This window comes from Ranitomeya imitator, chromosome 4 (genome assembly GCF_032444005.1).
Source record: "Ranitomeya imitator isolate aRanImi1 chromosome 4, aRanImi1.pri, whole genome shotgun sequence".
Lineage (NCBI taxonomy): Eukaryota > Metazoa > Chordata > Amphibia > Anura > Dendrobatidae > Ranitomeya > Ranitomeya imitator.
In genome coordinates this window covers 526,604,315-526,621,491 of record NC_091285.1, presented here as the reverse complement: position 1 = coordinate 526,621,491, position 17,177 = coordinate 526,604,315, and the positions used below count along the sequence as shown (strand labels likewise).

The following is a 17,177-nucleotide window of genomic DNA, read 5'->3' as shown; positions in this document are numbered from 1 at the left end:
GGGTAAGGAAAGGGTGAATCAAACACCTGAAAACTCCGCCCATATGACCCAAAACCAGTCCCGCCAAATTCAGGTGACAGAGTCCCTTTAAGTGTTCCAGAAATAAAGGCTAATGTTGTTGAAATTGCTAAATACTTCCGTAATAATCATTTTGCTGCAGCAGCTCTGAAAAGGATGGGTGGAACCAAGCTAACGCTCCCACAAGATGTTAGATGGAACTCTATGGTGGACTGTTTTGAGCAGTATATCAAAAACTGGCCTATTCTGATGACACTTTGTGAAGAAAATCGAGATAAAATAGATGCCACTGTCACGGCCAAAATCCTCAACATTGGGCTTAAGAGAAATGTTGAACATATGCTGAGCTTCCTGAAACCCATCTCTCAAGCTTTAAACAAAATACAGAAAAATAGCTGTTTATTGCGGATGCTGTTGAAATTTGGAAGGAACTGAGTGAACACTTAAAAACAGAACTACACAGACAGAATTAAATTACAAGCAGTAAACAAATGAATGGGACAAGCACTGACTCCAGCTCATTTTTTGGCAAATATTGTCAATATCCAATATCAGGGTCAAAACCTAAGTGCTGAGGAAGAGGAGTTAGCTATGACATGGGTATTCAGCAATCATCCATCTTTAATGCCAACTATAATAAACTTCAGAGCTAAGGGGGAACCATTCAAGAAATATATGTTTGCTGAAGATATTTTAAGGAAGGTCACACCAGTAAACTGGTGGAAGTCACTTAAGCGCTTGGATTTAGAGACTGTTCAAGTAATGATTTCACTTTTAACAGCATTAGTTTCTTCTGCAGGCGTTGAAAGAATATTCTCTTCCTTTGGACTCATTCATTCTAAATTGAGAAATCGGTTGGGACCCAATAAAGCAGGAAAGCTTGTTTTTCTTTTCCAGATTATGAATAGGAACAAAGAAGAAGACGATGATGAAGATGACGACGACGACAAGTGAGGACAGCAGGGACAGTAGTATTTAAGTTTTTCATGTGTCGGCTGGGCTGACAGTCTAAGTTTCTTATAATATATATATATATATATATATATTTTGTTTAGCCAAATTAGTTAACAAACATGGATGTTTGTTTAAGCAAATAACTTATGCTGTAATGTTGTTATTGTTTCAGTTGAATAAATCTATTTAAATTGTTATTAAGGTCAGGATTATTTTTCTCCTTCCTAAGTAGAACAGAACAGTGGTGTCCAAATATGAATGATTAACCCATTAAACTGGGGAGAAAAAAGTAAAAATCTTCATCTACTTGCATGTTAAAGTAGCAAGAACTAGTTTAGGTAGAAACTTTGATTTAAATCACTGATTTAAATCAAGCCTTACTGACTAGTGATTTAAATTGTGATTTAAATCAGTTAGATTTAAATCAAATCCACCCTGGGGTCTAGTTTCCAAAATGGGGTCATTTGTGGGGGGGGGGGGGGCGGGATCTCCAATGTTTAGGCACACAGGGGCTCTCCAAACCTGACATGATGTCCGCTAATGATTGGAGCTAATTTTCCATTTAAAAAGCCAAATTGTGTGCCTTCCCTTCCGAGCCCTGCGCCCAAACAGTGGTTTACCCCCACATATGGGGGTATCAGCGTACTCAGGACAAACTGGACAACAACATTTGGGGTCCAATTTCTCCTATTACCCTTGGCAAAATAGGAAATTCCAGGAAAGAAAAATTATTTTTTATTTTCATGGCTCTGCATTATAAACTTCTGTGAAGCACCTGGGGGTTTAAAGTGCTCAATATGCATCTAGATAAGTTCCTTGGGGGGGTCCAGTTTCCAAAATGGGGTCATTTGTGGGGGATCTCCAATGTTTAGGCACACAGGGGCTCTCCATACGCAACATGGTGTCCGCTAACGATGGAGATAATTTTCCATTCAAAAAGTCAAATGGTGCTCCTTCCCTTCCAAGCCCTGCGCCCAAACAGTGGTTTACCCCAACATATGAGGTATCAGCGTATTCAGGACAAATTGGACAACAGCTTTCGTGGTTCAGTTTCTCCTTTTACCATTGGGAAAATAAAAAAAAATTGTTGCTAAAAGATCATTTTTGTGACGAAAAAGTTAAATGTTCATTTTTTCCTTCCATGTTGCTTCTGCTGCTGTGAAGCACCTAAAGGGTTAATAAACTTCTTGAATGTGGTTTTGTGCACCTTGAGGGGTGCAGTTTTTAGAATGGTGTCACTTTTGGGTATTTTCAGCCATATAGACCCCTCAAACTGACTTCAAATGTGAGGTGGTCCCTAAAAAAAAATAAAAAAAATAAAAAAAAAAAAAGGTTTTGTAAATTTTGTTGTAAAAATGAGAAATCGCTTATAACTTATAACTTCCTAGCAAAAAAAAAATTATTTCCAAAATTGGGCTGATGTAAAGTAGACATGTGGGAAATGTTATTTATTAACTATTTTGTGTCACATAACTCTCTGGTTTAACAGAATAAAAATTCAAAATTTGAAGATTGCGAAATTTTTGCCAAATTTCTGTTTTTATCACAAATAAAACGCAGAAATTATTGACCTAAATTTACCACTAACATGAAGCCCAATATGTCACGAAAAAACAATCTCAGAACCGCTAGGATCCGTTGAAGCGTTCCTGAGTTATTACATCATAAAGGGACACTGGTCAATTGCAAAAAACGACCAGGTCATTAAGGTCAAAATAGGCTGGGTCATGAAGGGGTTAATGTACCGAAATCTGATGTCTAAATGCAGCTTTACAAGTGTCTTTCAGAGGTTGCTTACACACTATTTTATTATGATTTGCAGACAGCGATTCAGTACATTTGATAAGTTTTCTGGCAGATGAGGCAAATTTCAATCAAATCATTTGGTCATTTAGACCCACCAATTTAGATTATCTATCAGACCATTAACAACCAATTTCTAATCAATCTTCACTACATACCGTAATTATCAGGAACAAAAAGTTCCTACAAGCATAAAACGGGCTGCCACTAACCCAATGAGAAACCAAAACGCTTGTTTGTTGACTTGTAGGATCGCCACTTCCAACAGGTGGAGCTATAGAGTTCAAGTCCTCTTTTTCTCTGAAGAGGCAATTTGCATAGGTTTGTTAAGTGAAACTGGAAGTGAAAAAGGATTGTTCTGTGTGCGTGGGTAGCACCGTAAGCTTGTCTCAATAGGCTATTAAACCCCAATAGGCTGCCCACTCTCCCCAGTCCCACAAGCTCGCTGACTCAGGGTAATCCTTGACACTGATCTCTCCTTCAAACCACATATCCAAGCCCTTTCCACTTCCTTCCGCATTCAACTCAAAAATATTTCACGGATCCGTACATTCCTCAACCAAGAATCTGCAAAAACCCTGGTCCATGCCCTCATCATCTCCCGCCTCGACTACTGCAACCTCCTGCTCTGTGGCCTCCCCTCTAACACTCTCGCACCCCTTCAATCTATTCTAAACTCTGCTGCCCGACTAATCCACCTGTCCCCCCGCTATTCCCCGGCCTCTCCCCTCTGTCAATCCCTTTCACTGGCTCCCCATTGCCCAGAGACTCCAGTACAAAACCCCAACCATGACAAAGCCATCCACAACCTGTCTCCTCCATACATCTGTGACCTCGTCTCCCGATACTTACCTACACGCAACCTCCGATCCTCACAAGATCTCCTTCTCTACTTCCCTCTAATCTCCTCTTCCCACAATCGCATACAAGATTTCTCTCACGCATCACCCCTACTCTGGAACTCTACCCCAACATATCAGACTCTTGCCTACGATCGAAACCTTCAAAAGGAACCGGAAGACCTACAACTTGCAGTAAACACCGATCGACCAGACCGCTGCACGACCAGCTCTACCCTCAACTACTGTATCCTCACCCATCCCTTGTAGATTGTGAGCCCTCGCGGGCAGGGTCCTCTCTCCCTCTCCTCCTGTACCAGTTGTGACTTGTATGGTTTAAGATTATTGTTCTTGTTTTTATTATGTATACCCCTCCTGACATGTAAAGCGCCATGGAATAAATGACGTAATAATAATAATAATAATAATAATAAATAATAATAAATAATAGGCAAACACTCAGGAGCTATGTGGTCGGTTTTTGGCCATAGGTTGTCTCATTTAAATGCACCACTAGAAAGAAGCCTTTAAAAAGTAGGAAGGTTATTAAATTGCTTTGATTTTTATAAGTGGGTCTTCACAATCACTTCTATAACTAAAGCAAATAATTTGGAATCTGTTACTTGTTTGATTCACAGTAAATCCACGCAATAAGCAAATGTGTAATTAAAAAAACAAAAAACAAAGACAAATTATGCCTTACTTGCACGTTTCAATCATGACATCACCCAACAATGATTGTATTTTTAGGAACCTATATAAAACAGAAAACAACCCAAGAAGTGTAGTCCTGGTATGTTTGTAAGAGCACAGCTCCTTGGGCTTTCTCCAGTCCTAGGCTACGAAGCATAAATCTACCTCACCTCAAAACCCGGACATAAAGCATTGTGGAACAGCTCTAATGATGTACTGGGTTCTGCATTAAGAGGTAAGCAGCACATTATAACTTCACATGTGAATAGTCAGCTTATATAGGGTTAATGTTAGCACGGAATGTAACAAGTTGTTCTGTTATTAGGCTACCTTCACACCTTGCGTTTTTTATGCAAGTTTTAAGCTGCGTTTTACAGTACCAGCAAAAGCTACAAGATTTCTGATATCTCACACACAGGGTTTTTTCCAGACTGAATCGGAAGACTGCCACATGTGACTCCTGTCAGCGTTTCTTTCACCCATTGAAAGCAGTAGTAAGTGCAAAAAAGCAGCAAAAGACGCTGGTATCAGGTTTCGCTGCAAAAACCTGAAGAAGTTGCATCAGTTTTTTGTTTTTTTTGGTGACAAAACTATTAGCATGTACAAGAGATTTTTTGAAAGCAGCTTTTTTTTTTACTGCCAAGAGAGCAAGTTTTGCCTGCAGGGTAAAAAAAGAAAAAACAACAACGTGTGAACATAGACTAAAGGCCCCTTCACATTAAGCGACGCTGCAGCGATACCGACAACGATCCGGATCGCTGCAGCGTCGCTGTTTGGTCGCTGGAGAGCTGTCACACAGACAGCTCTCCAGCGACCAACGATGCCGGTAACCAGGGTAAACATTGGGTAACTAAGCGCAGGGCCGCGCTTAGTAACCCGATGTTTACCCTGGTTACCATCCTAAAAGTAAAAAAACAAACAGCACATACTTACCTAACGCTGTCTGTCCCCGGCGCTCTGCTTCTCTGCACTCCTCCTGTACTGTCTGTGTGAGCACAGCGGCCGGAAAGCAGAGCGGTGATATCACCGCTCTGCTTTCCGGCTGACCGACGCTCACAGCCAGTGCAGGAGGAGTGCAGAGCACAGCGCTGGAGGACAGACAGCGGTAGGTAAGTATGTAGTGTTTGTTTTTTTACTTTTAGGATGGTAACCAGGGTAAACATCGGGTTACTAAGCGCGGCCCTGCGCTTAGTTACCCGATGTTTACCCTGGTTACCAGTGAAGACATCGCTGGATCGGTGTCACACACGCCGATCCAGCGATGTCCGCGGGAGATCCAGCGACGAAATAAAGTTCTGGACTTTCTTCAGCGACCAACGATCTCCCAGCAGGGGCCTGATCGTTGGTCGCTGTCACACATAACGATTTCATTAACGATATCGTTGCTACGTCACAAAATGCAACGATATCGTTAACAATATCGTTATGTGTGAAGGTACCTTTAGATACAAGCAGTTCTTTAACAGCAGTAACAACTTCAATCTGTAGACTCAAAGTCTGAGAACACATAATGTGATCAGAAGAGAGAATATGAGGAAGGATTGTCAGAGCAGATAAGAAGAAGAAAGCCTGATGGCCAGTAAGTACAAGGTAATGCAATCACTACAGGATCACTTCTGCAGACGATTACTAAAATACAGACCATGAGGAAAGACGCTGCGCATGTATCAGAGAAAAAAGGAAAAGACAAAGTAAGAAGCCATTACTACAGAACTATGTCTGGATCCTTATCTCTCCAATAATGTGCAGTGTTTACATCACATAGGAGCTCGTCAGCAATAGGACGAGAGGAAGAAGTTCTCAGGAAGAAGTCCTACTAGACAGAACAAGTCCTGGGTGACATCCCGGCACGTCAGCCATCCTGCCATTACAGCACATACATAGATCTCACACCACAATCATACAATTACCACTCAGCAGAGAAAAAGCCAATACAAGCAAGGCCACCAACCTGTGCACATCATTGACCCCAAGTCGCAGCTGGGACACAAAAATACCCCTCAGTAAGTGACAGTAATTAGGATAAAATAACTCTCCAAATAAATGCAGCATCTACCCAAATCACCTCTAGTGATACATCCCAAGCACGGCAGGGGCCAAAACTAGAGACAGATAGATACACAGATAGATACACAGATAGATACACAGATAGATACACAGATAGATACACAGATAGATACACAGATAGATACACAGATAGATACACAGATAGATACACAGATAGATACACAGATAGATACACAGATAGATACACAGATAGAGACACAGATAGAGACACAGATAGAGACACAGATAGAGACACAGATAGATACGGTTTGGGGCTTTTCCTGGAAAGCAGATGTCCTGACTGGGGTACATACTTGTGTTAGCTAGTTTCCTTGGACAGTCATTGAGAGATTGCCATCACAGAAACTTCTGATCCTAGATCCCTGATAATGTCTGATTAACAATAAACACAGAAATAGGAAAGAAAATACTAAAGCTAAAATATTGTAATAATCACAAGGGACGGACAGATGCGTCATTTATTGGCCGTGTTGAATAATTGCAGAGTTCAGTAATCCCAGTAATGTTATAACTGCATTCCCCCCCCCCAAAAAAAAAAAAAATAATACACACACACACACACAACACCGAGGTGGTATGGCTCCAATAACCCATGTGCATCAGTGTTTATGGAGTGAGTGGGACATAGGTGCACAGACCTGATTAATTATGGGGAGTTTATTATAGTCCAGAAATAAGTAATATCAACTGATACCCCCCATAGTGCACCCCCCCCAGAGTGCCCAATAGCCCCGTTCCAATGTGACAGCAGCTTCTCCATAAACCTATTATCACCAGCCATATGAAGAGTATAAGACATGGTTGTCATTACTCCTTGTAGTCAGGGTCACACACCATTACTACACAGGGTCACACACACACACACACACATCATACACTATTACCACACACACACTATTACTACACAGGGTCACACACACACTAGTACCATACACTATTACTACACAGGGTCACACACACACACACACACACACACACACACTATTACTACACAGGGTCACACACACACACACACACTATTACTACACAGGGTCACACACACACAAGTACCATACACTATTACTACACAGGGTCACACACTAGTACTACACAGGGTCACACACACACTAGTACTACACAGGATCACACACACACTAGTACTACACAGGATCACACACACTAGTACTACACAGTGTCACACACTAGTACTACACAGGATCACACACACTAGTACTACACAGGATCACACACACTAGTACTACACAGTGTCACACACTAGTACTACACAGGATCACACACACTAGTACTACACAGGGTCACACACTAGTACTACACAGTGTCACACACTATTACTACACAGGATCACACACACTAGTACTACACAGTGTCACACACTATTACTACACAGGGTCACACACACACAAGTACCATACACTATTACTACACAGGGTCACACACTAGTACTACACAGGGTCACACACACACTAGTACTACACAGGATCACACACACACTAGTACTACACAGTGTCACACACTAGTACTACACAGGATCACACACACTAGTACTACACAGGATCACACACACTAGTACTACACAGGGTCACACACTAGTACTACACAGGGTCACACACTAGTACTACACAGGGTCACACACACTAGTACTACACAGGGTCACACACACTAGTACTACACAGGGTCACACACACTAGTACTACACAGGATCACACACACTAGTACTACACAGGGTCACACACTAGTACTACACAGGGTCACACACTAGTACTACACAGGGTCACACACACACTAGTACTACACAGGATCACACACACACTAGTACTACACAGGATCACACACACTAGTACTACACAGTGTCACACACTAGTACTACACAGGATCACACACACTAGTACTACACAGGATCACACACACTAGTACTACACAGGGTCACACACACTAGTACTACACAGGATCACACACACTAGTACTACACAGGGTCACACACTAGTACTACACAGGGTCACACACTAGTACTACACAGGGTCACACACACACTAGTACTACACAGGATCACACACACACTAGTACTACACAGGATCACACACACTAGTACTACACAGTGTCACACACTAGTACTACACAGGATCACACACACTAGTACTACACAGGATCACACACTAGTACTACACAGTGTCACACACTAGTACTACACAGGATCACACACACTAGTACTACACAGTGTCACACACTAGTACTACACAGGATCACACACACTAGTACTACACAGGATCACACACACTAGTACTACACAGTGTCACACACTAGTACTACACAGGGTCACACACTAGTACTACACAGGGTCACACACACTAGTACTACACAGGGTCACACACACTAGTACTACACAGGGTCACACACACTAGTACTACACAGGGTCACACACACTATTACTACGCAGTGTGACAAGTGCCCTTTGCCCCCAGGTGCCCTTTGCCCCTTACCGCTGGTCCGCAGGGCTCACTTCCCGGTGCCGGTGCGGCCGGCGGAGCCGTCTGGGGTCATGTCCTGCCGGGTCTTCGGTTATTCAAAGTGCAGGCGAAGTTTCCCCGCAGCCGCGCTCCGCGCTCCCGTCCTCCTCCCTGCGCTCTTCTTTATGTGGGACGCAGGGGGCAGCGTCATCCCCGTCAGTGCCAGTCCGCTCCCGCCCCTTCCACAGCCCGGCCGGGGGCGGGACAGGCGGCTGCTGCTCCGGATCACGCCGTGCTCTGCCGTCTGAGAGGGGACGCCGCGGCGCTCGCAGTTCGGGCACTGTCTCTTATGGAAGTCCTGAGCGTTCACCGAGCGGGGCGGCAGCACACACTGCCATGGTGGCCGCCTGCCCCCGGTAATCACCCCGGACCCTCCCTCCCCCCCCGGCACACACGCCCGGCACCGGCAGCTCTATGGGGAGTCGCTCCGACCACAGGGACAGGAGAAGCCGGAACCCACGTCACAGCGAGAGCACAGCGGCGGCGGCAGCAGCGGCGGAGGCGGCAGCATGGGGAGCAGACCGGCGCTCGGCTTCCTCCTAATCCTCCTCCTCTTCCAGGCGGCGCGCAGGGAGCTCTCACGTCGTGCATGCGCGGCCCGGCGGCTTCTCGTTACCTCAGCCGAGGGCAGCGGGGCGGACGGGCTCTGACTGAACGCCCGCCAGCCGCAGGATTGGCTGCTATGGGGGGCGGTTATGGGGCTGATTCCAGACGATGTGGCGCCCCCCATGGACAGGTGTAGCACACTCACCGGTGCTGCCTGTGGGAGACCCCCTGATACCACAATGGGGCACAGTGGCTGCACATGGCAACCAATCAGCTCCCAGCTTTCATCTTTTACAGGGGACTTTTTTCTGAAAGCTGAAACCTGATTGGTTGCTGTTGACAGCTGCTCTGTTTCTTTTGCAAAAGTTTGTTGTCCATAGCAGCCAACGAGGTTTCAGAAAAGTGTGGCTATGTATTCCATGCCATCTCCCCACCTGGCCTCATCACCAGAACTTCAAGGGGTTCTACATTTATAATATTTAGATGAAAAATAACTGGCTTGTTAGTCTTACCGCCATTGGTCACCTGTGACGCTGCAGCGCTCCGTCTTGAATGACAGGCTACAGTGGTGTTGTCACAACTCCAGTGCAGCGTTTCCTCAGCAATCCTTCCCCTGACGGTTACAATGCACCAAATTTATTAAATGGAGTCCGGTCTTCCAACAAACTTTGCCTAACTTGCACGCTATAGTCTCATGTTTCTTGAACACGTCAGTCACTCCGGAAAAAAAAACTCATATGTCTTTGTCAAAGTAAGACAGATTGGCAGCTCACTGAGGGACCGGGTTACAGCTGCTAATGAAAGTCTATAAATCTTCAGCATAGCAAGTGTGAGCGAGCTGAGTGTAAGGCTATGTGCACGTTGCAGATTATTTGCAGTTTTTTAGCGTTTTTGCGCTATAAAAACGCTATAAAACCGCAAATAATCTGCATACATTAAGCATCCCATCATTTATAATGGAATCCGCAATTTCTGAGCCCTGCCGTGCGCCCAAACAGTGGTTTACCCCCACATATGGGGTATCAGCGTACTCAGGACAAACTGGACAACAATATTTGTGGTCCAATTTCTCCTATTACCATTGGCAAAATAGGAAATTCCAGGCTAAAAAATCATTTTTGAGGAAAGAAAAATTATTTTTTATTTTCATGGCTCTGCGTTATAAACTTCTGTGAAGCACCTGGGGGTTTAAAGTGCTCAATATGCATCTAGATAAGTTCCTTGGGGGGTCTAGTTTCCAAAATGGGGTCACTTGTGGGGGAGCTCCAATGCATAGGCACACAGGGGCTCTCCAAACGCGACATGGTGTCCGCTAACAATTGGAGCTAATTTTCCATTCAAAAAGTCAAATGGCGCGCCTTCCCTTCCGAGCCCTGCCGTGTGCCCAAACAGTGGTTTACCCCCACATGTGAGGTATTGGTGTACTCAGGAGAAATTGCCCAACAAATTTTAGGATCCATTTTATCCTGTTACCCATGTGAAAATGAAAAAATTGAGGCTAAAAGAATTTTTTTGTGAAAAAAAAGTACTTTTTCATTTTTACGGATCAATTTGTGAAGCACCTGGGGGTTCAAAGTGCTCACTATGCATCTAGATAAGTTCCTTGGGGCATCTAGTTTCCAAAATGGGGTCACTTGTGGGGGAGCTCCAATTTTTAGGCACACAGGGGCTCTCCAAACGTGACATGGTGTCCGCTAAAGAGTGGAGCCAATTTTTTATTCAAAAAGTCAAATGGCGCTCCTTCCCTTCCAAGCCCTGCCGTGCGCCCAAACAGTGGTTTACCCCCACATATGAGGTATCAGCGTACTCAGGACAAATTGGACAACAACTTTCGTGGTTCAGTTTCTCCTTTTACCATTGGGAAAATAAAAAAATTGTTGCTAAAAGATAATTTTTGTGACTAAAAAGTTAAATGTTCATTTTTTCCTTCCATGTTGCTTCTGCTGCTGTGAAGCACCTGAAGGGTTAATGAACTTCTTGAATGTGGTTTTGAGTACCTTGAGGGGTGCAGTTTTTAGAATGGTGTCACTTTTGGGTATTTTCAGCCATATAGACCCCTCAAACTGACTTCAAATGTGAGGTGGTCCCTAAAAAAATGGTTTTGTAAATTTCGTTGTAAAAATGAGAAATCGCTGGTCAAATTTTAACCCTTATAACTTCCTAGCAAAAAAAAATTTTGTTTCCAAAATTGTGCTGATGTAAAGTATACATGTGGGAAATGTTATTTATTAACTATTTTGTGTCACATAACTCTCTAGTTTAACAGAATAAAAATTCAAAATGTGAAAATTGCGAAATTTTCAAAATTTTCGCCAAATTTCCGTTTTTATCACAAATAAACGCAGAATTTATTGACCTAAATTTACCACTAACATGAAGCCCAATATGTCACGAAAAAACAATCTCAGAACCGCTAGGATCCGTTGAAGCGTTCCTGAGTTATTACCTCATAAAGGGACACTGGTCAGAATTGCAAAAAACGGCAAGGTCTTTAAGGTCAAAATAGGCTGGGTCATGAAGGGGTTAAAAAGATGTGTAGTAGAGGGGTTACAAGGACACTAAACTTCAGGAGGGCAAATTTCCAACGGATGAGAGAGGATCTTGGTGCAATTAAATGAGACGATATCCTGAGACACAAAAATACACAAAGAAAATGGGAGACATTTATTAGCATCCTGGATAGGACCTGTGCACAGTATATACCGTATGGGAATAAACATACTAGAAATAGGAGGAAACCAATATGGCTAAATAGAGCTGTAAGGGGCGCAATAAGTGACAAAAAGAAAGCATATAGAGAATTAAAGGAAGTAAGTAGTGAGGAGGCATTAAATAAATACAAAAAAATAAATTCTGTAAAAAGCAAATCAAGGCAGCAAAGACTGAGACAGAGAGACATTGCCAGAGAGAGTAAAAATAATCCTAAAATAATCTTTAACTACATAAATAGTAAGAAACTAAAAAAATGATAGTGTTGGCCCCCTTAAAAATAGTCTGGGTGAAATGGTGGATGAGGAAAAAGCCAATATGCTAAATGACTTTTTTTCATCAGTATTTACACATGAAAATCCCATGGCAGACAAAATGACTAGTGATAAAAATTCCCAATTAAATGTCACCTGCTTAACCCAGCAGGAAGTGCGGAGGCGTCTAAAAATCACTAAAATTGACAAATCTCCGGGCCCGGATGGGATACACCCTCGAGTACTGCAGGAATTAAGTACAGTCATTGATAGACCATTATTTTTAATCTTTAAAGACTCCATAATAACAGGGTCTGTACCACAGGACTGGCGTATAGCAAATGTGGTGCCAATATTCAAAAAGGGGACAAAAACTGAACTCGGAAATTATAAGCCAGTAAGCTTAACCTCTACTGTGGGTAAAATCCTGGAGGGCATTCTAAGGGATGCTATACTGGAGTATCTGAAGAGGAATAACCTCATGACCCAATACCAAAATGGGTTTACTAGGGACCGTTCATGTCAGACTAATTTGATCAGTTTCTATGAAGAGGTAAGTTCCGGATTGGACCAAGGGAACTCAGTGGATGTAGTGTATATGGACTTTTCAAAAGCTTTTGATACGGTGCCACACAAAAAGGTTGATACATAAAATGAGAATAATGGGGATAGGGGAAAATATGTGCAAGTGGGTTGAGAGCTGGCTCAGGGATAGGAAACAAAGGGTGGTTATTAATGGAGCACACTCGGACTGGGTAGCGGTTAGCAGTGGGGTACCACAGGGGTCAGTATTGGGCCCTCTTCTTTTTAACATATTTACTAATGACCTTGTAGGGTGCATTCAGAGTAGAATTTCAATGCAGATGACACTAAACTCTGCAGGGTAATCAATACAGAGGAGGACAATTTTATATTACAGGATGATTTATGTAAACTAGAAGCTTGGGCTGATAATGGCAAATGAGCTTTAATGGGGATAAATGTAAGGTCATGCACTTGGGTAGAAGTAATAAGATGTATAATTATGTGCTTAATTCTAAAACTCTGGGCAAAACCGTCAATGAAAAAGGCCTGGGTGTATGGGTGGATGACAAACTCATGTTCAGTGGCCAGTGTCAGGCAGCTGCTAAAAAAGGCAAATAAAATAATGGAATGCATTAAAAGAGGCATAGATGCTCATGAGGAGAACATAATTTTACCTCTATACAAGTCACTTGTTCAACCACACTTAGAATACTGTGCACAGTTCCGGTCTCCGGTGTATGAGAAAGACATATCTGATCTAGAGTGGGTGCAGAGAAGAGCGACCAAGGTTATTAGAGGACTGGGGGGTCTGCAATACCAAGGTTATTACACTTGGGGTCATTTAGTTTGGAAAAACAAAGGCTAAGGGGTGATTTTATTACAGTGTATAAATACATGAGGGGGACAGAACAAAGACCTTTCTAATGATCTTTTTACTCGTAGACCTGAGATGGGGACAAGAGGGCATAACAGACGCGGGTTCTTTATTGTAAAGGTACCGTCACACTAAGCGACGCTGCAGCGATACCGACAACGATCCGGATCGCTGCAGCGTCGCTGTTTGGTCGCTGGAGAGCTGTCACACAGACCGCTCTCCAGCGACCAACGATGCCGGTAACCAGGGTAAACATCGGGTAACTAAGCGCAGGGCCGCGCTTAGTAACCCGATGTTTACCCTGGTTACCATCCTAAAAGTAAAAAAAACAAATAATACATACTTACCTACAGCCGTCTGTCCTCCAGCGCTGTGCTCTGCACTCCTCCTGTACTCTCTGTGTGAGCACAGCGGCCGGAAAGCAGAGCGGTGACGTCACCGCTCTGCTTTCCGGCTGACCGACGCTCACAGTCAGTGCAGGAGGAGAGCAGAGGACAGACGGCTGTAGGTAAGTATGTACTGTTTGTTTTTTTTACTTTTAGGATGGTAACCAGGGTAAACATCGGGTTACTAAGCGCGGCCCTGCGCTTAGTTACCCGATGTTTACCCTGGTTACCAGTGAAGACATCGCTGAATCGGTGTCACACATGCCGATTCAGCGATGTCTGCGGGGAGTCCAGCGACCAAATAAAGTTCTGGACTTTCTTCCCCGACCAGCAACAGCACAGCAGGGGCCTGATCGCTGCTGCCTGTCACACTGGACGATATCGCTAGCGAGGACGCTGCAGCGTCACGGATCGCTAGCGATATCGTCTAGTGTGACGGTACCTTAAGAGCAGTGAGACTATGGAACTCTGCCGTATGATGTAATGAGTGATTCATTACTTAAATTTAAGAGGGGACTGGATACCTTTCTGGAAAAGTATAATGTTACAGGGTATATATACTAGATTCCTCGATATGGCGTTGATCCAGGGAACTAGTCTGATTGCCGTATGTGGAGTCGGGAAGGAATTTTTTTCCCCAATGTGGAGCTTACTCTTTGCCACATGAGGTTTTTTTGCCTTCCTCTGGATCAATATGTTAGGGCATGTTAGGTTAGGCTATGGGTTGAACTAGATGGACTTATAGTCTTCCTTCAACCTTAATAACTATGTAACAGAGGAACATCTGTACTTCAAGCGATTTATCTCCTCCCCTCCAGTGCTGGATGTACAGCCACAAAGCTCAGTACTTCGGAATCATTTCTTCTATACTAATGTCAGTGTGCTATAGAGGGGGAAAGAAAAAGCTGGAATAACTTCTATGTGCTGTGCATAGCAGACTTCACGTTAGCTAGTCTCCCACAATAGTTCACAGAGAAGTTTGACACTGAAAACTGGTGAAAATGCAGAAAACAAAAATAATATATTGACCAGAAACTGTTAATTCTTTGCGCACACACAAGACTACTTATTCTGAAAAGTCCTCTGCAAGTGCTTCTCACATAATTAGTATATCATCAAAAAGTTAATTTATTTCAGTTCTTCAATACAAAAAGTGAAACTCATGTATAGAGTCATTACTAATGAAGTGATCTATTTCACGTGTTTATTTCTGTTAATGTTGATGATTATGACTTACAGCCAATGAAAATCCAAAAGTCATTATCTCAGTAAATTAGAATACTTTATAACACCAGCTTAAAAAAATATTTAAAAATCTGAAATGTTGGCCTACTGAAATGTATGTTCAGTAAATGCACTCAATACTTGGTCGAGGCTCCTTTTGCATCAATTACTGTATCAATGCAGCGTGGCATGGAGACGATCAGCCTGTGGCACTGCTGAGGTGTTATGGAAGCCCAGGTTGCTTTGATGGGAGCCTTAAACTCATTGGGTCTGGTGTTTCATCTTCCTCTTGACAATACCCCATAGATTCTCTATGGGGTTAAGGTCAGGTGAGTTTGCTGGCCAATCAAGCCCAGTGATACTGTTGTTTTTACACCAGGTATTGGTCGTTTTGTCAGTGTGCACAGGTGCCAAGTCCTGCTGAAGAATATTTCCATCTCCAAAAAGCTTGTCGGCAGAGGGAATCATGAAGTGCTTTAAGATTTTCTGGTAGACGGCTGCGTTGACTTTAGTATTGATAAAACAAAGTGGAGCTACACCAGCAGATGACATGACTCCACAAACCACTGATTATGGAAACTTCACACTAGACCTCAAGCAGCTTGGATTGTGCACCTCTCCAGTCCTCCTCCAGACTCTGGGACCTTGATTTCCAAATGAAATGGAAAATGTACTTTCATCTGAAAACAACACCTTGGCCCAGGTAACACGCTTCTGGCATTGTGTATTGGTCATGAGTGGGCTTGTAACCCATGTCCTGGATACATCTGTGTGTGGTGTCTCTTGAAGCAATGATTCCAGCAGCAGTCCACTCCTTGTGAATCTCCCCCACACAGGAGACTGACTGCACACGACAGTGTGTCCAAGACACACTGAGTGGAGGAATCATGGCTACCCCCTTTTCTATTTGGGAGGCATTGGACCCTCAGGTTTCCCAAGAAACCTAAGATTGAAGACCCTGACTGATCAGCCTTCACAGAACAAGCCAGGGTCTCTCCTCTGATCCGTATTCCCTCTAACGAACAAGATATTGGAGGTAATCCCAGGCCCTATGAGAATCCACGATTCTCTGCACCTCTTACTCTAAACCTCCATCAACAAATTGGAGGAGGCAAGGATAAGACAGACCACTGTTATGATCTGGTGGCCTTGGAGCAGCATGAGATGTACTCTGGAGAAGGTGGTCCCTGTACTGACCGCAAACCCTGAACCTAGCAGCGCAACTAAAAGCAGCCGTGGGGGGTGCCTAACTCCCTTGACTCCTCGGCACAGCCTAAGATCTAACTACCCCTAAAGACAGAAACAGGAAACCTATCTTGCCTCAGAGAAAATCCCCAAAGGATAGATAGCCCCCCACAAATATTGACTGTGAGAGGAGAGAGAAATAACATACGCAGATATGAAATCAGATTTTAGCATAGGAGGCCATACTAGCTAAAAAGAAAGAATAGAACAGAGTACTATGCGGTCAGTATAAAAACACTAGAAAATATCCACCGCAGAAAATACGGATCACCACATCTGACTAAAGACATGGGGGTATATCTGCATCTCCAGAGAAATAGCTAGGCTGCAAAAAATCCTTCACAGACCAAGCTGGACAAGACAAAAACATGAAAATGCACAGAACTATAAGGTCCACTGCAGGTGGACAGCAAAAACAAAGCCAGGAATTATCTTTGTAGAAAAACACAGCAAACTGGAGAGACCAGCAGGAAAGTGAATCCTTCAAGAACAATGGACAACTGGCACTGATTAAAGGATCCTGCAAAGCTATATAC

General features: G+C 43.5%; 1 protein-coding gene across 1 annotated transcript in view; it reads right to left on the bottom strand.

The window, feature by feature from the left end:
• The window catches only part of FURIN (furin, paired basic amino acid cleaving enzyme), a 311,683-nt gene extending 302,676 nt beyond the window's left edge, over positions 1-9,007 (bottom strand). Inside the window, exon 1 of the mRNA XM_069766153.1 lies at positions 8,852-9,007. The gene's annotated coding sequence lies outside the window, so the exon portion shown is untranslated. The remainder of the gene's footprint in view (positions 1-8,851) is intronic.
• Positions 9,008-17,177: the final 8,170 nt, after the last annotated feature.